Raw genomic sequence first — 21636 nt, 5'->3', positions numbered from 1 at the left:
GGTCTCATACCCCCAAAGCATTGGATTGTGTCATTGGCTTTTAATATTGTCAATATACTTAATTCCAACTTGATTGGAGTTTGGTTTTTTGGGGGGAATAGAATTTAAACTGATTGGCCTAATTCAAATTTGTTTTTGTCTCTGAGCAACCAACGACCCTAGCTGTTGGACCACATGTTACATTGCATCTTATTCAGAGCACTTGGTGCTGTCAGGTAGCTCTGCTAACTTTTCTCTCTTAAAGGTATAGGACACCCACATCTTCATAACAATATGGTTAAAGGAATACGGGGGATGCCCCATCCGGACATAATTTGATAAAAGTAACAGAGAAGTATTAAACAGACAGATACTCACATTATTAGAGACAGAGAGAAGGCAGAAGTGAAACAGTGCAATGTATTGAAATGGATTCAGATCCACACTAAAGCTGACACACCAGCCCTAGAGCTATGGAACCTCTAACAGGCACTACACTAAAAACTCAAATTGTTGACAAATAGTCAAAACTACTCAACAATGTCATGGTGGTCAATTTGAAATTGTCCTGTGGAGCCTGCAGCTGGAAAGATATCAGAAGTACTGGAGTTAGAGAAAAATCTCACAGTTGAGGAAATCCCCAGGAAGCGGGTGTTGTCACTGTGTTATTGCTGCTCTATGATGACATCTCAAACAGGAACATCTGCGTCTGTGCAAACAGAAATCTCTCACACATTGGGAAGGATGGCAAGGTTCCCTGAGAGGGGGCAGATCTCCCACATATTGGGAAGGATAGCAGGGTCCCTGAGAGGGGCCAGATCGTCCACACATTGGGAAGGATAGCAGGACCCTTACCTCACACACTGGGAAGGATGGCAGGTTCTCTGAGAGGGGGGAAGGGGCCAGATCACCCATGCATTGGGAAGGATGGCAGGATCCTTACCTCACACATTGGGAAGGATGGCAGGGTCTCTGAGAGGGGGCAGGCTGCGTCATTTGCCAGAATGGTTCAATGTTGAGAAATTTATGATGTGAGGGATTAACTGGAGCTGAACGGAGAATTGATAGAGCTGTACCGTTTACTGTTAATATTGACAATGTGGATAAAAACATGTTCTTCACACTAACTTATGGATCATGGGATATAAAGGTAAGCCTTTGGTTCAGATCGACAGGGAGGGTATGAAAGAAAAATTATATGCGGTGAGTATTAATGACAGGGAACTCAATACTTGCACCCAAAGGCCAATAATATCCAGTTTCTTATTAATGAATTGATTGTGTCAGATTTTGATATGATGTTTGTTTGGAGTTTGCTGTCTGTGAATCCTCTTCAAATATTCTGTAAAAGAAGTTTCGGAAAGACAGTGTCAGTCCAGGATAGAAATCAGGCAGACAAATTATCCCCTTTATTTGATTTTTTTTGTGTGTATATCCATCTTTCCAACCTCAGTGAAAAAGGCTTCCAAACTCCAGCATCACAAGTGCAGAGAGAAAACTGTAATAACTGGCTCTAAACATGAACATTATTTTTCTTTCCCTAGAGGCTGCCAGTCCCACAGGGTTCCTCTCTTTTATTTCAGAAATTCACAACATTCCTCCTCCTGGCCCAGAGTGACCAGGTATACTCAGAATAGAGATCACCATACATTGTGAAGGATGGGAGGAATTTGAGAAGGGATACACTCAATCATTCCCCAGAAAGTTTCAGGACTGAGGGATTTGTGATGCGATTAAGCAATTGGAGTTGGTGGGAGATTTGACAGAGCTTATGGGTTTATAATTGGTTTCAGTAAGGTAGATAAAAACAAAACGTTCACACGTGCTGAGGGAAAATGGACCATAAGACACAAACTTAAGATTTTGAACAAGATCGACAGGGAGGATGTGATGAGGAAATTATACTGTTGGGGAGATTTCACAGGGGTGTTTAATGTAGGGCTAGGGAGGGTGACACTAGTTCTGCAACAGACACTTCTAGTTCCAGCCCTGAAATGGTTAACAACAGCCAAGCGAGCTGCTGCTGGCGACTGCATGACTACCTGGCTGGAGCTTGTAAGGGATATGCATAATGTTAATTAAATCTTGGAGCCTGTAAATACCAGCCAGTATCAATTGCCCCATCGAAACTCGGGATTAATAAAGAAACCGATCGGAATCTGTAACTGTTAGACAAGTGTGAATTGCTCTATCGGAACCTGTAACTGTTAAGTGTGAATGGCTCTATTTAAGTCTAAAGTTGATAAGTGTAATTGTCAATTTAGTTAAACTGAAACTATTGAAAATGGCTAGCCTGTCAGACGCATAGTAATTCCTTGAAACAATGAACTATTGAATACGGGATCGGAACCGCTCCCGGGTATGGCTGAGCCATTGTCAAGCACAGCAGGAGCTGGACAGGCACTTTGATGCGGCCAATAGGAAGACGGATCCCCAGCGCGCGCAGATGAATGGACCAATGGGGAAGGCGAACTGACCGGGGACTCCAGGCAGCGCGAAGTATAATTGTGTCAAGTTTGAACGAGAAGGGAGAACCCCTTCTCCAACGAATGCATGCTTGTAGATTCGTTGTACCAGTTAAGATTCTGTGAATAAACGGCTGTCTGCGTCTAACCATAGTTGCCAGTGTGAGTCTCTCCTTCCGAAAGAACACGCAAAGACGGGACCCCGCGGGTCCGTCTTAACAATACCCAGAACATAGTAATGATAGATAGTTTGACTGAGTGGTCCAAAGTGCTGTATTTAAGCCCCAGTCTCTTTTGAGCTGTGAGTTTGAATTCTCCCAGTACCAGAATCACCAGTGATGTACCTCAGGCAGTCACACTCAGGCTGGGTAACTTCAAGTTCGTAATATTTACTTTCCCTCTGGGTGTTTGCAGCTCCTCAGACCTCTGACACCCTCAGTGATTAAAGCAGGGAAATTGGTGACAGCCTCTTCCACCGAATCAGGTACAATCATTGATTCCAGGGCCCCTACTGTGCGATATATCTCTGACTGTATGATGATCATGATTGGATCCTTCAAGGTCCTTTTCCTTCAGTTACTCCCAGTCTCTTGTCTATTTCACAGGTTTTAACAATTTGTTCCCAGCAAAATTCTGTTTTTTTTTTAAACTTCCCATTTGTCCTTCCCTGTCATCACCTCCAGCTGCTATATTGATCCCTATCACAGTGACTGATTATCTAACACATCATAACCTCTTTAGCCTCCTGCAGCCCCTCCATCCTTCTCTGTATCTGTTATCTTGTCCAGACCCTACACACCTCTATATCTGTAATCTCATCCAGCCCTACACACCTCCCTGTGTCTGTAATAATCTCATCCAGCCCCTCCACCCTCTCTATATCCAAAATCTCATTCAGCCCCTACACCCTTCTCTATATCTGTAATCTCATCCAGCCCTACACCCATCTCTATATCTATAATTTCATCCAGCCCTACACTCCTCTCTATATAATTTCGTTCAGCCCCTACACCTCTTTCTATATCTGTAATCTCCTCAAGCCCCACACCCATCTCTGTATCAATTATCTCGTCCAGCCCCACACCCTTCTCTGTATCTGTAATCTCCTCCAGCCCTACACCCCTTTCTATATTTGTAATCTCGTACAGCCCCTACACCCGTCTCTGTATCTGTAATCTCGTCCAGCCTTTATGCCCCTCAGTACATCTGTAACCTTTTTCAGCATTTACACCCCTCCCTATATCGCTGACCTCCTCAGGCCCCAAGAGCCTCTGAATCCTCGCCAGCCCCTATATCACTCCTTATCTCTTTAACGTCTTGCAACCTCTGCATTAATCTCTATCGTTATAACTTCCTGTGGCCTCTGTACACTTTCCTATCACCATTCTGCTGCAGCCCTCCCTATCTCTGTCATGTATAGCATGTGGATTATAGTGGTTCAAGAGCGCAGCTCACCACCACCTTCTCAAGGGCAGCTACGGGCAGGCAATATGTGGGCGACACGGTGGCACAGTGGTTAGCACTGCTGCCTCATAGCGTCAGAGACCCGGGTTCAATTCCCGCCTCAGGCAACTATCTGTGTGGAGTTTGCACATTCTCCCCGTGTCTGCATGGGTTTCCTCCGGGTGCTCCGGTTTCCTCCCACAGTCTAAAAATTTGTAGGTTAGGTGAATTGGCCATGCTAAATTGCCCATAGTGTTAGGTGAAGGGGTAAATGTCGGTGAATGGGTCTGGGTGGGTTGCTCTTCGGAGGGTCGGTGTGGACTTGGTCGATGTGGACTTGTTGGGCTGAAGGGCCTGTTTCCACACTGTTTGTAATCTAATCTAAAAATATATGCTGGTCAGCCAGCCAAACCCACAGCCCATGAGTGAATAATAAAAACACCTTCCAACCCCTTCACACCTCCAGATATCTGTAACCTCCACCAGTGTCTACACTCACCTCTATCCCTCTTATCTCCTCCAGCACTTAGACCCATCCTTATAGGGAGGTAGTTACACCACAGCCACATGAAAAAGGTGGGTTACCGTCAGGGGTAGGAAAGGAAACTGGCAGGTGGTGTAGGGATCTCCTGTGGTGGTTCCTCTTAACAACAAGTATACCGTTTTGGATACTGTTGGGGGGAGCGACTTAATAGGGGTAAGCCATGGGTTATAGGTTTCTGGTGCAGAGTATGTCCCTGTTGCTCAGAAGGGAAGGGAGAAGAGGAGCAGAGCTTTAATCATTGGGAACTCCATAGTTAGGGGGACAGATAGGAGGTTTTGTGGGAATGAGAGAGACTCATGATTGGTGTGTTGTCTCCAGGTGCCAGGTTCATGATGTGTGTGTGTGTGTGTGTGGTTGGTGGGGGGTGGGGGCGTAGTATCACAGTGGCTAAGAGAACGTTCGAGGACTCATCTGCTGAGGTAGTTTGGGCTGAGGTTACAAACAGGAAAGCAGTCACCCTGTTGGGAGTCTTCTCAGAGCGTTCCAGGGGTGTAGAGGAAAGGATAGCAAAGGTGATTCTGGATAGGAGCAAGAGTAACAGGATAGTTGTTATGGGGGACTTTAACTTCCCCAATATTGACTGGGAATACGATAGTTCAAATTGTTTAGATGGGTCAGTTTTTGTTCGATGTGTGCAGAAGGGTTTTCTGACACAGTATGTAGACAGGCCAACAAGGGGAGATACCATATTGGATTTGGTACTGGGGAATGAAACCAACCAGGTATTAGATTTGGAGGTAGGTGAGCGCTTTGGCGATAGGTGACCATAATTGAGTTATGTTTACAATAGCAATGGGCAGGGATAGGTATAGACCGCAGGGAAAGAGGTATAACTGGGCGAAAGGTAATTATGATGCAATTAGACAAGATTTAAAATGCATAGGATGGGGAAGGAAACTGCAGGGGATGGACACATTTTGCAGAGCGTTTTAAGGAACAACTACTGCGTGTCCTTGATAAGTGTATACCTATCAGGCAGGGAGATAGTTGTTGAGAGAGGAAGCATGGTTTATTAAAGAAATTGAAGCTCTTGTCAAGAGGAACAAGAAGGCTTACGTGAGGATGAGGTGTGAAGGCTCAGTTAGGGGGCTTGAGCGTTATACGTTAGCCAGAAAAGAGCTAAAGAGAGGGCTAAGAATGGCCAGGATGGGAAATGAGAAGTTGTTGGTGGATAGGATAACAGAAAACCCAAAGAACTTCTATAGGTATATCAGGAATAAAAGAATGGCTTGCGTAAGATTAGGGCTAATCAAAGATAGTTGTGGAAAGTTGTGTGTGGAACCCGAGGACATAGGGAAGCATTTAATAAATACTTTTCATCAGTATTCACATTGGGAAAGGGCAATGTTAGTGAGAATATGGAGATACAAGCTACAAGATTAGCTGGGATTGAGGTTGACAAAGAGGAAGTTTTAGCAGTTTTGGAAGATCTGAAAATAGACAAGACCCTTGGGCCAGATGAGATTTATCCTCTGATTCTCTGGGACACCAGGGAGGAGATTGCAGAGCCTTTGGCTTTGATCTTTATGTCATCATTGTTGACAGGAGTAGTGCCAGAAGACTCGAGGATAGCAAATGTTGTTCCCTTATTTAAGAAGGGGAATTGGGACAACCCTGGTAATTATAGGCCAGTGAGCCCTACTTTGGAGGTGGGTAAAGTGTTGGAAAAGGTTATGAGAGAGGATTTATAATCATCTGGAAAGGAATAGTATGATTAGGGATAGTCAACACAGTTTTGTGAAGGGTAGGTCATGCCTCACTAACCTTATTGAGTTCTTTGAGAAGGTGACAAAACAGGTAGATGAAGGTAAAGCGGTTGATGTGGTGTATATGGACTTCAGTAAGGCATTTGATAAGGTTCCACATGGTGGGCTATTGCACAAAATACAGAGTTTCCGGATTGAAGGTGATTTAATGGTTTGGATCAGAAATTGGCTAGCTGAAAGAAGACAGAGAGTGGTGGTTGATGGGAAATGTTCACCCTGGAGCTCAGTTACCAGTGGTGTGCCACAAGGATCTATTTTGGGGCCATTGCTGTTTGTCATTTTTATAAATGATCTGTGTGTGGATGTTGAAGGATGGGTTAGTAAATTTGCAGATGACACTAAAGTAGGCAGAGTTGTGGATAGTGCTGAAGGATATTGCGGGTCACAGAGGAACATAGATAGGATGCAGAGCTGGGCTAAGAAGTGGCAAATGGAGTTTAATGCGGAAAAGTGTGAGGTAGTTCACTTTGGAAGAAGTAACAGGAATGCAGAGTATTGGGCTATTGGTAAAATTCTTGGCAGTGTTGACGTACAGAAAGATCTTGGTGTCCAGGTGCTAAAATCCCTGAAAGTTGCCACCCAGGTTGATAGGGTTGTTAAGAATGCATATGGTGTGTTGGCGTTTATTGTTCAAGGGATTGGGTTTTGGAATCACAAGGTCATGCTTCAGCTGTACAAGACACTGGTAAGGCTGCACCTGGAGTATTGCATACAGTTCTGGTCACCGCATTATAAAAATGTGGAAGCTTTGGAAAGGGTTCAGAGGAGGTTTACTCAGATGTTGCCTGGTATGGAAGGAAGGTCTTATGAGGAAAGGCTGAGGGAACTGAGGCTGTTTTCATTAAACAGAAGAAGCTTGAGAGGTGACTTAATCGAGATATATAAGATAATCAGAGGGTTAGATAGGGTGGACAGTGAGAGCCGTTTTCCTTGGATGGTGAAGGCTAACATAAGGGGATATAGCTTTAAATTGAGGGGTGATAGATTTAAGACAGATATCAGGAGTAATTACTTTATTCCGAGATTAGTAGGGGTGTGGAATACACTGCTTGCCACAGTAGTGGATTCACCGATGTTAAGGACATTTAAATGGGCATTGGACATACATATGGATAATAATGGAGTAGTGTAGGTTAGATGGGCATCAGATTAATTTCACAGGTTAGCGCAACATCGAGGGTCGAAGGGCTTGTACTGCACTGTAACGTTCTATGTTCTGTGTCCTAACTTCAGTCTTTTATTCAGTAACAGGAGTAGGACATTATGGCTAGTGAGAACAATAATGTAGTAAGACAAGGAGAAATTTTGCCCATTGAATTTTATACAAGGAAGGGAATGAGTCCATTCACCCCTGGATGTATTTTATACAGCAAACGTTTGTGATTCCATAGAGTTCTGTCTTCAAACACCAAGTATGTTATTATTTGGTTGAGGATATAGAAAATATCATAGCTAAATTTTCAGATGAAGCTAAACTGTTTGGAAAAGTACATTACAGTGAAGATGCAAGAGATTTTCAAATGGACGTGGATAGGTTCAGATTAGTGTGGCAGGTGAAATTTAACGTGGGTAAGTATGAGGTGATTCATTGTGCTCAGAAGATTAGAAAAGCAACTTATTATGTTAAAAGAGAGAAACTTCAGAGTACTTAATTGCAAAGGGATCTGGGTGACCTCGTGCATATCCCAGAAAACTTACACGCGTGCACAGTAGGTAATGAAAATGGCCCATACAATTTCAGCACTTATTTCGAAACTAATAAAGTTTAAAAGTAGCGAAGTTTTGCTACACCCATGCAAGGCAATAGTGAGACTGCAACTGGAGTACTATGTACAGTTTTGGTGTCCTGTATGGAGGAGGGATATTGGTGCATTGGAGCCAGTTTAGAACAGGTTCACTATATTGATTCCAGAGATAAGGAGTTTATCTTATGAAGAGAGATGGGCCATTCAAGCCGATACTCTCTGGAGTTTAGAGGAATGAAAGGTCTCATTAAGGTCTGTAAGATGTGTTATGGACTAGGCCAGACTCCTTCAAAATATTTTAAGAAGGCAGCCAAGACCCTACTTTTTCTTATTTTAAATGCAGATGTGAAGTGGATATTCCAGGTGTGATCAGCTAATCAAAACCTTCGGATTTAAGAAAAAGATTGTTGACACACAGACAACAACCAAAATGAAATTTAGTATAACTTAACTTTTGTAAAACTTAACTGACCCATTATTGCAAATTAACTAAGAAACTGTTCCAATCCAGTAATGTCCCAGAAACACTCCCCTTGGCAAAAAGGTAATTGAAACACAGATTCTTACAGGCAGGAGGGAACAACATAGAAAGAAATTTCAGAGCAAAAGTCTGCCAGGAAATAATTGCTGAATCTGCAAATTTTCCTGGATTCCAGCATCTTGTGACTGCCACAGGCTAAACCACACTAGAAAAAAAAACTGAACTGCAAAAAGTGGCCACGTCCCTGCCATTGTTAAACTGAGTTCTTCCGAGACCCCTCTGCACCTCTGCCTGTATCAACTCTCTTAAAGAGAACTGAAGGACAAAAGAAGCTTGTTAAAATGACAGCATCGCCACAGATTCTAAAGGTATATGACAATGGAGATGTGTAGTGGATATTTCCTCATGTAGGGCAATCTACAACGAGAGATCATAGTTATAGGATCAGGCAGAGCAGATTTAAAACAGGGGTGAGGAGAACTTACTTTTCTCAAAGCGTGGTGAATATGACTATTTCACTACCCCAGAGTGCAGTGGCTGCTGGGACATTGTCAAAATGAAGGGTTATGGAGAGTGGGCAGGAAGGTTGAACTGAGGCTAATATGACATCAGCCATAATCATGTTGAAAAATGGAGCACGCACGAGGGCTGAACTGCCAAGTAATATTCATCGTTCTTATATCTTGATGTAACATTTAGCCCTTTAAATGTGCTATAAAGGAATGCAGGAGGATACGTTTTCAAACAGGAAACAGACACTCGGAATAGATCAGTTTTGATCATTTCAACAGACGTTAACCAGTGGAGACACACAGTGACCTGGTGAACTGTTTGCAATTTATATCAATAATTTGGAGGAGTGGAACAAATGTACTTTAACTAACTTTGCGAATGATACTGAGATAAACAGGAAATTAAATTATCAAGCTGGAGAGTTGGAAGTTGGAGGCTGCAAATGGATTTAGACAGGTAAAGTCGATTGAGAACAGTTTGACAGATGTGTGACAATGTGACTGAATGTGAATCTGTCAAATCTTTTCAGGAAGGAAGGCAGGCAGTATGTTACTGAAATGGGCAGAGATAGAAGGACCCTGACACAGTGTATACTAGAGGATTCATTATGACCAGTTCAGACATTGGAAGTGCTGTTCCATCTCTCTGATAGTCAGCTCCCTAATGTTCCCAGTGCCCCCATTGCTCTCAGTACACATGGGATATTTTGATGTGGTTGGTTAACGGTGGGAAGTGGTGAGGAGAAGGATGTTTTGAGGTGTGTATCAAGGGTACAGCTTTTATCCGAGAAGCCATCCTCTCTTTCTAAGTGGAGACCCGAAGACAATGGGAATGGCTGACGGCTTCTGAATGAGGAGACTGTGGCTGCTGCCAGGACAGTGCATCCAACATGATGTACTGTACATGGTCACACTCCAATATTAATGGAGTGTGAATTCTTTCAGTTCCTCTGCCGGCCCACATTGACATAGAGAACCCACAGAGATATGTACACCATCAGCAATCCTGCTATACTGGGAAAACAAGGATACACCCGGCAGCTCCCTGCCGAGGGAGAAACAACTGTGTTCCCATAAACTTCCTCCGTCATCTGATGTCCTCCGTCATCTGTATCAACAAACTGGGAGATGATGGGTATGTCACCAACTCCTGCCTGGAAGGTTCCACATCATAGAAGCTGAATGGAACTATGATCCTAACATCGTCCTCCCCCTGGTGTGAAGCTGTAGGTCATGTTGAAGGAGGTGACACCGCTCTGTGACCAGCTCCTTGTTCAGTCAGGTTCCCCTCTCACTCTGCTCCTGGGTTATGTGTAGCTTGGGAAGCTGTTCTTGGAAAACCCGGGTGGACACAGCAGATCCCTTTCCCCCCACACACTCACTCTGTGGTTGCAGAGTTTCCCCTCTCTGCAGCCTCTGCTCCATTTGTTGTTCATGTTACAGACCCAGATGCTGTAACTACAATCCCCATGCTCCAATCAGAGTTGGGTCACCAAATCCTCAAGTCTCCCTGAGTGCCTGAGGCAGCTCACAGGACAACCTCCAGCACACCACCCCCAGTACCTCCACTAACCTTTCAATAACAGGAGTCAGTCAGTAGGCCCTGAGTGACAAGTAACATACCTGTTATTTCTGAATAATACTCGAGAGGCTTCCTCGTGTTCCGATCACAAAATCAACTGAGAGGAACAAACACAGGCGTTCAGTGGACAGGTACAGATCACATTTTCAAACACACAAGTCACAGCTTTTGAAGCCCCCTGTCCAACATGGGACATGCTGGGAAGTGACTAACAGTCCGACACCATTTCATTGTTCCTGAGCTTCACAATGCTGGCATCAAACCAAAGGTCAGGGAAGGATGCAGAAGGACAGAAAGATACACACTAAAGATTGAAACAAATAATTAATTAACTGAGAACGTGCTGTGGAGATATGGGAAAAGACAGGGGAGTGGGACTAATTGGAGGAGTGAGACCTTAGAGGATCCAAATCACAACAACAATGATATTGATAAAGGCATTGCCAGATCAGCTGAAATAGCTTGTTGAAAAAAAATTCTGAATCTGCCTCACAGAGCCAGCCCAGACACCATCAACTGAGACAAGATGACAGCCCAGCATGGAGAGCTGTGCAGACTATGCAAATTAGTTCTGATTAAAATTAACTATCAGCCCAGCATGGGGACAATCGCAAACCTTTGGCAGTATGTTGCTTCTCTACTGTCACTGGATAATTGCTGAGCATGGAGAAATGTTCAGCCCATGCTGTGAGTGACAGTAAATGGTGTTCCCACAAATGTATGTTTCTTTATCGATTGCAACAGAACAAGGCAGAGGGTTTTGTGTTTGTGTGTGATGTGTTTGTCTTTATATTTATTTATTTGTGTGGTGTGTGGGTGAGTGTGTGCATGAGTGCGGTGATATCATCGAGAGAGAACATGTATGAAGAAAATGAATTTAAGAATGAATAATAATTGGCAAGGGTTTGGGTAATCAACAGAGAAAGACTGAGCCAGGTTTCACAGACAAATGTGGTGACATATTTGAGAATGCTAATGTGTAGGCATTGCCAGACCCAATAACAAGAAAGATCAGTGCACACAGGAATGAAGGATGGATGAGATTTTGGGCTGAGTTCAGATATGAGCCATAGAGTTCTGAATCAGGTTTGCTCCTGCACATTTGAAACTGGAAGTACCAGCAGCAGATTATTGACATCATTAAGACCGCATTTCATAGTTCACGATTCAAATAGCAGATGAGATGAGCCAGGGGTTCTGGAGAGGTTAGTAGGTAAATTTAGAAGTGGTCAGGGTATAGGGTCAGGAATCAACTCGTGGCCAAAGAAATCAGCCCAGTTATGATTTGTCTGTTTCACCCTCAGATATTGGTCAGGGATAGGATGGACTCCAAGGAAGGAAATGAAATTTATAATCAGAACAGAAGACGGTAACCTCCATGCTCTTAATATTTGTATAATAGGTGCAGTGATACAATGAATCTTGATTCATAGCATGGGCAATGACCTCGTGGTATTTTCATAGGACTGTTAATCCATAGACCCAAGTAATGTTCTGGGGATCCAGGTTCAAATATCATCAAGGCATATGTTGCAATTTAAATTCAATAAAAAAAACAAGAAGTCTGGAACTAAGAGTGAAATAATGACCATGAATCTGTTGTTGATTGTTAGAAAAATGTATATGGTTCATCAATGTCCTTTAGGGAAAGAAACTGCCACCTTTATGTGGTCTGCCCTACCTATGACTCCAGACCCACAAAAATGTGATTGACTGTTAACTGTATTCTGAGCAATTAGGATGGGCAATAAATAATGGCCTATCCAGTGATGCCAACATCTCATGAATAAATTAAAAAAAGGAACCTTTGCTCGGTCTGAATTGAATGGATGGGGTTTCCTAAGGGATGGACCATAAATCTTCTTATTTTTTCTTCCTTGTGTGTGGGGTAGTGCCAGAAAACTGCAAGGTTGTATATGCTTGACACTGTTTATACAAGGAGACAGGGATAAAACAGCAGACCAGCTACATAAAGTGACTGGTAGGGTAATATCTAGATGCCATAACCCAGGGTAATGATATTCATGGTTCATTGACGTTGTATAATGCTGCTCCTAGTTTTGGTGGCCAGCATTTCCAAAAATCTTCCAATTCCAGAATTAAGTCAAACATCCTGGTCTGAATTAGTAATAGTTGAGGGTATTCCTCATGTTACTGAGCGCGTGAGCAGCAGAGAGTGACTAACTCAGGTGTTCAGTGCACGGGCAGAGAAACATTTCAAAGATGTATCTGTAAGCTCTGAAACCAACTGTCCAACATAGAACACCCCACGGGGCGCCGGGAAGTGAAAGAAAGCTCAAACTCTGCTTTTGTTTTATTGTTTCTGAGCTTCTTAACTGTGGAAGCCGACACTCCAGATTGAGCAATACTAAAGTCAGGGAGAGATACAGGAAAGCAATTCCCGTTAAACTGGACAATTACTTATGGATAAATTACAATATTACGGGCGTATACAGGGGGATGGGACAAACTGGAGAAATGAGACTTTGAAAGGTTCAATCATGAGAATGAGAACATAAAATAAAGGCATTGTCAGATCAGCTGAAATAGTTAGCTGTCTCGCATTCTCAATCTACCTCACAGAACCAGCCCATATACCATATGGCCAGATAAGGTACTGGTCAGTACAACTCTGATATCAGTTCAGAGTGGAACACTGTGCAGACCACATCAGTGTATTGATCTATTGTCAGAATAGTTATCTTTCTATCATGGGGAGATGCGCAGTCCATAACACTGCAATATTCTATAAACCTGAGTGAGATGTCTGTCCAACATGGACAGTTGTCCAGAACAGATCTGTGGATTATTCTATAAATCTGCAGAAGTTATTCTCCCAGCACATAGAGCTGTGTACACCACCCCAGTGCATTTCTGAGTAACACTGTTAGATCGCTGCCGAGCATGGGGAAACTTCCAGCCCATGTTGCAAGTGACAGGATGACCAGCCCCCATGAACTTAAAGCGCCATATCTTCAATGTACCATGAAAAGAGCTATTGTGGATTTAAAAATCACTGCCACAGAGGGATGATGGGATAATCAGTTTAAATACCAACAAATGGAAGGGGTTTGGGATATGGATAGAGAGAGGGTGACTGAGAGACAGTGTTATGGATGTGTTTAGAATGCATCAGAGAAGACATTTTGCTTGCATTTTGCAACATGGGCTAATATTTCCAGGAATGATGAGTGAATAGGATTTTCATGGGCGTTTCAATGATTAGATTAGATTGCCTACAGTGTGGAAACAGGCCCTTCAGCCCAACCCAACCCTCTGAAGAGTAACCCACCCAGACCCAATTCCCTCTAATGAATGCACCTAACACTATGGGCAATTCACCTGACCTGCACAACTTTGGACTGTGGGAGGAAACCCATGCAGACACAGGAAGAACGTGCAAACTCGACACAGACAATCGCCCGAAGCTGGAATCGAACCTGGGACCCTGGTGCTGTGAGGCAGCAGTGCTAACCACTGAGACACCGCGCCACCCAAAGAAATTGAGCTTCAATTAAGCATGGTGAGCCTGAAATGATTTGAACATGCAACCTTCGATTGGAGAGTATTGGATGACCATTTGTTCTGCAGCTTTGTAACTGGGAGTGAGGTCAGCAGAGTCTTTGACTCATTTGGCTGAATCTTACAATAATTTGTCTCTGTGTTATTTTCATTGCATTTAACAGAGGGATTGTCTGCACAAGGCCAAGCTAGTTTTCTGGTTCTATCTTATGAAATTCACCTCATTAACTAGCTACTTCACCCCAAGGCATCCCTCTCATTCAATGTCAGCTAAATTCTCCCACCTATCATGGCTGGAAGCACTTACCATCACCCTGATGTCCCTGGATATTCTATGATCCCTGGCACTGGCATCCTCTTTAAAAATTCAATGGGCACATGGTTGAGCGTTTGCAGTTTGGAGTTGTACTATATATTTTCCCAAGCATGGCAGATAAGGGAAAATTGCATCATGATCTGTCCACAGGAGCCCGGTGGTCCTGGTGGATGGGCTAACACAGAGGAAGAACATTCTCTTCCCAGAGGAGGCCACTCCACCAGATGCACCAAGTATGGCCTGAGATCACACCCAACTCAGTGTAGTATCTATGGTCTGAAGAAATTGGATAGGTACATGGAAGAGTGCTTAAGCTAGGACAAATGTTTGGCACAACATCGTGGGCCGAAGGGCCTGTTCTGTGCTGTATTGTTCTATGTTCTATGTTCTAAATGTCCAGCAATACAGAACAAACATCAATAACCTTCCCCACTCTGCCAGGATTACTGCCACCATATTCTCTCTGCTTCCTCACACTCACTGTGAATCTGTTATAGCACTTACCTCTGAACAAGGCTCAGCCCTTTCTGATGAAGGACTTATGCCCGAAACATTGGTTCTCCTGCTCCTCGGATGCTGTCTGACCCGCTGTGCTTTTCCAGCACTGCACTCTTGACTCTGATCCCCAGCATTTCCAGACAGTCCTCACTTTCTCCTACCTCACAATTTCCTCCACCTATACCATCACCAGCAGCCATTTCCACCATCACTTTTTAACTTCCCTTTCTTTCATTTTAGGAGAACCAGCCTTGATAGGACTAAGCTCATCGGTGAAATGTCCGACATCCATTCTCTGACTCCCTTTCCCCATATGGAGAGGATTCTGGCATTAGCCAGAGAGAACTGGGATGGCTGCTGTGGACTGAGTAAGGAGCAATGTTAAAGGAAGGGTAATTCTCTCTTTAAACTCACAGAAATATAACATGGGTTATGGGATGTTTTTATTTTATGAGAAGAATAAACAACAGTAAACGATATGAATTGAGAGAGACTGCAGAACTCAGTGGTACAGGGGGATTTGTATGTTCTGGTACATGAATCACATGAAGTTAGTCTGCAGTTGCAGCAAGTGATTAGAAAGGCAGAAGGAATGATGTTGTTTCTTGCAATTGGCATCAGATATGAATGCTTTACTGCATCTGTGCAGGCATTGCTGAGAAAGCACCAGTGGGAAGCTGGAAGAACATAGCAAACCAGGCAGCATCCAAAGGTGGAGAAGTCAACATTTTTGGTATAACCTGAAACATTGACTTCTCCTCCTCTTAATGCTACTTGGCTTCCTGTATTCTTCCTGTTTGTCTACTTAGGATTCCAGCATCTGCAGCTTTCTTTTGCCTCTGTGAGAACATCTGTGTGTAGGTTTGATCCCCTATTTTGGTTTACAATAAAAGACACAATTGTTTAGAAACTTTTCAAAAATGTTTTTCTTTACTCCATCCTGAAATGAAGGCCATATATTGCGAAGGATTAACAGTGCAGACTTGACAATGAGAGATCTTTATGCTTAACCATGGGCCGATGAGTGGCAGATGGAGTTTAATTTAGATAAATGCAAGATGCTGCATTTTGGAAAGGCAAATCAGGGCAGGACTTATACACTTAATGGGAATGTCCTGGAGATTGTTGATGAACAAAGAGACCTTGGAGTCAGGTTCATTGTTCTTTGAAATTACAGGAGTTACAGGTAGACTGGACAGTGAAGAAAGCGTTTGGTATGCTTCTCTTCATTGGTCAGTGCATTGAGTATAGGAAATGGGAGGTCATACTGCGGCTAAACAGGACATTGGTTAGGCCACTTTTGAAATACTGCTCATATTTCTCGTCTCCTTGCTATAGGAAGGATGTTGTGAAACTTGAAAGGGCTTAGATACAATATACAGGGATGTTGCCAGGGTTGAAGGACTTGAATTAAAGGCTGAATTGACTGGGGCTATTTATCTGGAGGCTGAGGAGTTATTTTACAGAGATTAACAAAATCATGGGAACTATTGTTCTCGTAAGACAAGGTATTTTCCCCAGGATGAGGAAATACAAAACTAGAGGGCATAAAATTAAGGCGAAAGAGGGAAGATTTCAAATGGACCTATGAAGCAACTTTTTCATGCAGAGAGTGACGTGTGTGTGGAATAAACTGCCAGAAGAAGTGGTGGAGGCTGGTACAAATACAACATTTAAAAGGCATCTGAATGGTTATATGAATACGAAGGGTTTAGAGGGACATGGGCCAAGTGCTGGCAAAAGGAAATAGATTTACACCGGATATCTGGTCGGTATAGACGAGTTTGACCAAAGGTGCTATACATCTCAATGACTCCATGTATTCATTTTATCACAGATATTGTGAAGATATTAAACATTTCTTAAATGTTAAGCTGACACATACAGACATATCTTAAATTTAAGAGTCGGATACGTTTTAACTGAGGAAACGGCACAGTGTACAACAGCAGTAATGATGCACTATATGAATAAGGTGACTGGGATGGAGAGATACAGCATAGAGTGTTCAAAGAGATTTCATGTGGTTGAGTTTGGGGGGTTGGATGCCATTACTGTATGATTCAACTCACAGAGGGAGAAAATGTGACCATCCTGAGAAGGGACTGCGAATTGCCCCCCAATCCCCACCCTCCTTTCTTCTCACAGTAATGTGTGTGAGCTGAAAACACCTCAGTCATTTACGACTTGTGCAAGATTTCTGACAAGGTTCATTGAAATCTTCCCACTGCCTGAAGCAAACAGAATTCAGCCAAATCCAACAGTTTCAGCAAGAAACCCTACTGCAGTCCCAGAGTAACGTCAGAAGCAGATACATTTGGGAAAATTCTCAATATTCCTGTTGTCATGAGTTTAACAATTATTTAGATTGAGCTGTTTCACGTTGACAATGTGCAGAGCTATCATGCTTTTTGGTTTGTCTTCAGATGTCTGTGTGTGAATATGCAGGTATCTTTGTGTGTCTCTGTGTCTTGGCAAATGTAGGTGCACATACTTATAACGTGTGAATTGTTGTTTCTCCTTCATCTATCTACGAATGTTTGAGTAACTTTGTTTTTATACAGACCAAGTTACGTTTTGCAGATTAAAGAAACCTACAGGACTTGTTCCTAACACGGAACCTGACACAGCCTGAGACCTATGTACCTGGCCACATCCCTAACTTGGTTATATAAAAATTGTCACGGTGTCACAGAATCATAGAGTCCTACAGCACAGAGACCACCCCTTTGGCCCAAACTGGTCACTGCCGACCAACATGTCCATTCACCTCTTTGCATTTCCCTGCACTTGGCCTTAATCCACCTAAATACTGACTATCCATGTATTTGACCAAATGCCTTTTAATTGTTAATATATCCACCTCAGCTACTTCCACTATCAGCTCATACCAGATGTGTAATGACCTGTGTGTAAAAAAGTTGCCCCTCAGGTTCCCTTTTCTTCTTTCCCCTCTAACCTTAGGCAGATGCTCTCAAGGTCTCGATCCCCCAAACCTGGGAGAAAGACTGAGTGCATTCACCCTATCCATGCTTCTCATGATTTTATACACCTCTGTTATCTCCCCCCTCAGTCTCCTACTCTCTCAAGAAAAAAGTCCTAGCTTGTCTAACCCCTCCTGACAATTCAGTCGCTTGAGCCCTGGCAACATCCTTGTAAATTTCTTTCTGTATTTTGAGCAATACGAACAACTGAACACAATGCTCCAAGTGCAGCCTTACCAACGTCCTGTACAACTGCAACATAACTTCCCAACTTCTACTCGGAATGACCTATATTTTATTGTTTTGGCACCAATGGAGGAGTGGGACGAGAAAAAGAAACAGTGACCCTCCAACCTCTGTCAGAACAGAGATAAGGAGAAATTCTCAAAGGGCATTTCAAAGGAAATTCTCTTCACCAGAAGTTCGTACTGCCTGCATATTTTCATTTATTCAAAGCTGTGTTAGATATTGGCTCCAGTGGCGCAATCGGTCAGCGCGCGGTACTTATATGTCAGTGTCTCGGCGTGCGCAATGCCGAGGTTGTGAGTTCGAGCCTCACCTGGAGCAATTTTATCTGCTCATGGCCAAAGCGTCTATTGTGGGTGGCACGGTGGCACAGTGGTTAGCACTGCTGCCTCACAGCGCCAGAGACCCAGGTTCAATTCCCGTCTCAGGCGACTGACTGTGTGGAGTTTGCACGTTCTCCCCGTGTCTGCGTGGGTTTCCTCCGGGTGCTCCGGTTTCCTCCCACAATCCAAAAATGTGCAGGTTAGGTGAATTGACCATGCTAAATTGCCCGTAGTGTTAGGTGAAGGGGTAATGACACTTTGAGGGTAATGTTAAATTAAAATTAAGCATAAGCAGCTGAAATAAAAATACTGCTTAATAGTGTAATTAACAATTTATAATGAACTAGGTACACAAATATTAGAGTTCAAAAATACAAACAAATTTGAATATTCTCAATTAGCAATTCTTTCCATCATTTCGACACTGAAGTAAAAAAACTCACCCAGCCTCATCCAATTGGACAGCACTTGGTCTGATTCCATGGGGATTCGAACACAAGAACATAAGGAATAGGAGTAGGAGTCAGCCATCTGGCCCCTTGAGTCTGCTCCGCCATTCAGTAATATCATGACTGATCCTTTTGTGGACTCAGCTCCACTTACCATAACCTTTATTTCCTTTACTGTTCAAAAAATTATTTATGTTAGCTTTAACAGCATTCAATGAAGAAGCCTCAACTACTTCACTGTACAGGGTAGTCCACAGATTCATAACCTTCTGAGTGAAGAAATTCAGTCCTAAATCTGCCCTCTCCGTAATTTTGGGGCTATTCCATCTTGTCCTAGTTTCACCTGCCAGTGGAAGCATCTCTATTTCCATCTGATCTATTCCCTTCATAATTTTATATGTTTCTATAATATCAGCCCTCATTCTTCTAAATTCCAATGAATATAATCCCAGTCAATTCAGTCCTGAAAAAATCGATTTAGCTCAGTTGGCTGGATTGTTGGTTTACAGAGCAGTGTGACAAAACCAGCGTGGATTCAATTCCCATCACAGGTTTGAGGTTACCATGAAGGACTCTCTTTCTCCATCTCTTCCCTTGCCTGAGGCCCTCAGGTTAAATCACCATTAGTCACCGCTCTCTAATGAGAGAGCAGCCATATGGTCTGGTAAGACTATGTCAACACAACAACAACTCAGTCTCTCCTCAAAAGCCAACCCCTCAACTCTGGAATCAACCTAGTGAACCTCCTCTGCATCCCCTCCAGTGCTAGTACCTTCTTTCTCAAGTAAGGAGACCAAAACTGCATACGGTACTTAAGGGGTGGCCTCAGCTGCAAAGAACCTCCCTGCTTTTAAACACAATCCCTTTAGCACAAAATTCCATTTGCCTTCTTAATTACCTACTGCACCTGCAAACCAACCTTCTGTGATTCAAGCACAAGGACACCCAGGTCCCTCTGCACAGCAGCATACTGCAACTTTTTACATTCAAGTAATAGTCCTTTTTACTGTTATTCGTACCAACGTGGATGACTTCTCATTTATTAACATTGTACTCCATCTGCCAGACCTTTGCCCACTCATTTAAAACTATCTATGTCTCTCTGCAAAGTTTCAGAATCCTCTGCACACTTTGCTCTACCACTCATCTTAGTGTTATCCGCAAACTTTGATACACTACACATGATCCCCAACTCCAAATCATTTATGGAAATTGTGAATAATTGCAGTTCCAACATTGATCCCTGAGGCATATTGTTATCATGTTTCAGTTGAATATCACATTGTTAAATGGGTTGAGAGTTTTCAAATACTTCAGACAGTGAGTTCTTAATCTCTACAATCCTCTGGGTGAAAAATAAACAATTCAGCAAACTCTTCTTTGTACTTTAAACCAATCATTTTAAATCTATGTCCCAGGTATCTCAGCTGTTTACTGTGTGAAGTAACACATTCTTGTGAACTGTACCTAGATTGCTCACAAGATTGTAATCAGTCCTGTAAACCTCCCCTCGGCTGTGCCTACCTTTCCTCAATGCTGCATTCACACAATCTGGGTAATGTCCTTGTAAATTTCCTCTGTCGTGTCTCCAGGGCAATCACACACCCTTCCTATGATGATGTGACCAGATTTGCACACAGCACTCAAGGTATGAGCGATTTAATGATTTGTACAGTTCTAACATAACTTCCCCACTCTTAAATTCTGTGTGTTGACTGATTTCATTTGCCTTTTTTTAACCAACTTCTGGATCAGTCCTGGATCTTCAGGAAACTGTGCACATTTACTCCAAGATTTCTGCACTTCTTAGTGTTATTTATTATGTGTCCCTTTTCTGCTGTGTGACCTCCCCAAACCCATTAGCTCTCATTTCTTTAGGTTACTTACTGCATTGATTTTGTTATATTCTCCTGGATCCAACCCTATAACCTTCCAGTAACATGTATACACAGAAGCTAATTATTAATTCTGCTTCCAAATATGAACCAAAGTAGAATCTTCTCTGCTTATCCCATCAAACACTGCCAGGGCAGGGGTAGCTCTGGATGTGATATGAGTAAAGTTCCCTCTGCTCTTTTAAGGTAACAAGTGAAGCTTCCTTGATGGCTTGAATTTAAAGTACCATACCCTTCATTCTTTTAAATTGAACATATGTCTCCGTTTTCACGGTCCCTGTCAAAAACTCAAGATAGGGACACCAGAAAGTTTGATACAGATTAAAGTTCTTCCTATTCTTTAAAACTGAAAGTGAAGCTCTCTCAAAAGCGAACCCACCAAACACTCCCATGACAGGAATACTGTGGGGTAAGAGACAGAGTGAAGCTCTCTTTGTACTGTGTTTCTATCTGAGTTCATCTTGATGCTGGGTAGGTCTGGCAGCTTCTGTGGTGTTTAAGTTGATGCAATGCTACCCTCTGCTGGCCTGTCCATATCACTGCTCAGGTATCAATGAAGGGTGTCCCGCCACTAATTACAGGTAATCATTCCCCCACCTCTTCTGCTTGTACCTTTTCTCATTACTGCATTTACTGAGTGTGTGCAGCATCCTTGTAAAAATCCTCAGTTCCCCTATCCAGTGAGATAAAGATAATGTGAGGAGATGACCAGAACTGAACTCAAAGCTAATTATTTATACAGATCCAACATAAGATTCCTTCTCTTATATTTTGCTCCTTGCTTGAAAAAGGAAAAGATTCTACATAATTTCTTCACAAATTCATCAATCTGATAAGGTATTCTAAGGGATCTGTGCACATTCACTCTAATGTTCCTCACTTCCTC

General features: G+C 42.9%; 1 long non-coding RNA gene and 1 other non-coding gene across 2 annotated transcripts; one reads left to right on the top strand and one right to left on the bottom strand.

Annotated features, from left to right (window-relative positions):
* Positions 1 to 787: 787 nt before the first annotated feature.
* On the bottom strand, positions 788 to 18923 carry LOC122564688. Its single transcript, XR_006315975.1, has 3 exons — positions 18850 to 18923; positions 10559 to 10614; positions 788 to 1321 (listed from the first exon to the last, which is right to left on the bottom strand). It is a non-coding gene; the product is annotated as an uncharacterized LOC122564688 (long non-coding RNA).
* trnai-uau lies at positions 18309 to 18404 on the top strand. Its single transcript has 2 exons — positions 18309 to 18346; positions 18369 to 18404. It is a non-coding gene; the product is annotated as a tRNA-Ile (tRNA).
* Positions 18924 to 21636: the final 2713 nt, after the last annotated feature.

The sequence above is a fragment of the Chiloscyllium plagiosum genome, chromosome 30 (assembly GCF_004010195.1).
Source record: "Chiloscyllium plagiosum isolate BGI_BamShark_2017 chromosome 30, ASM401019v2, whole genome shotgun sequence".
NCBI classification, from domain to species: Eukaryota; Metazoa; Chordata; class Chondrichthyes; order Orectolobiformes; family Hemiscylliidae; genus Chiloscyllium; species Chiloscyllium plagiosum.
This window is presented reverse-complemented; position numbering and strand designations above follow the sequence as displayed.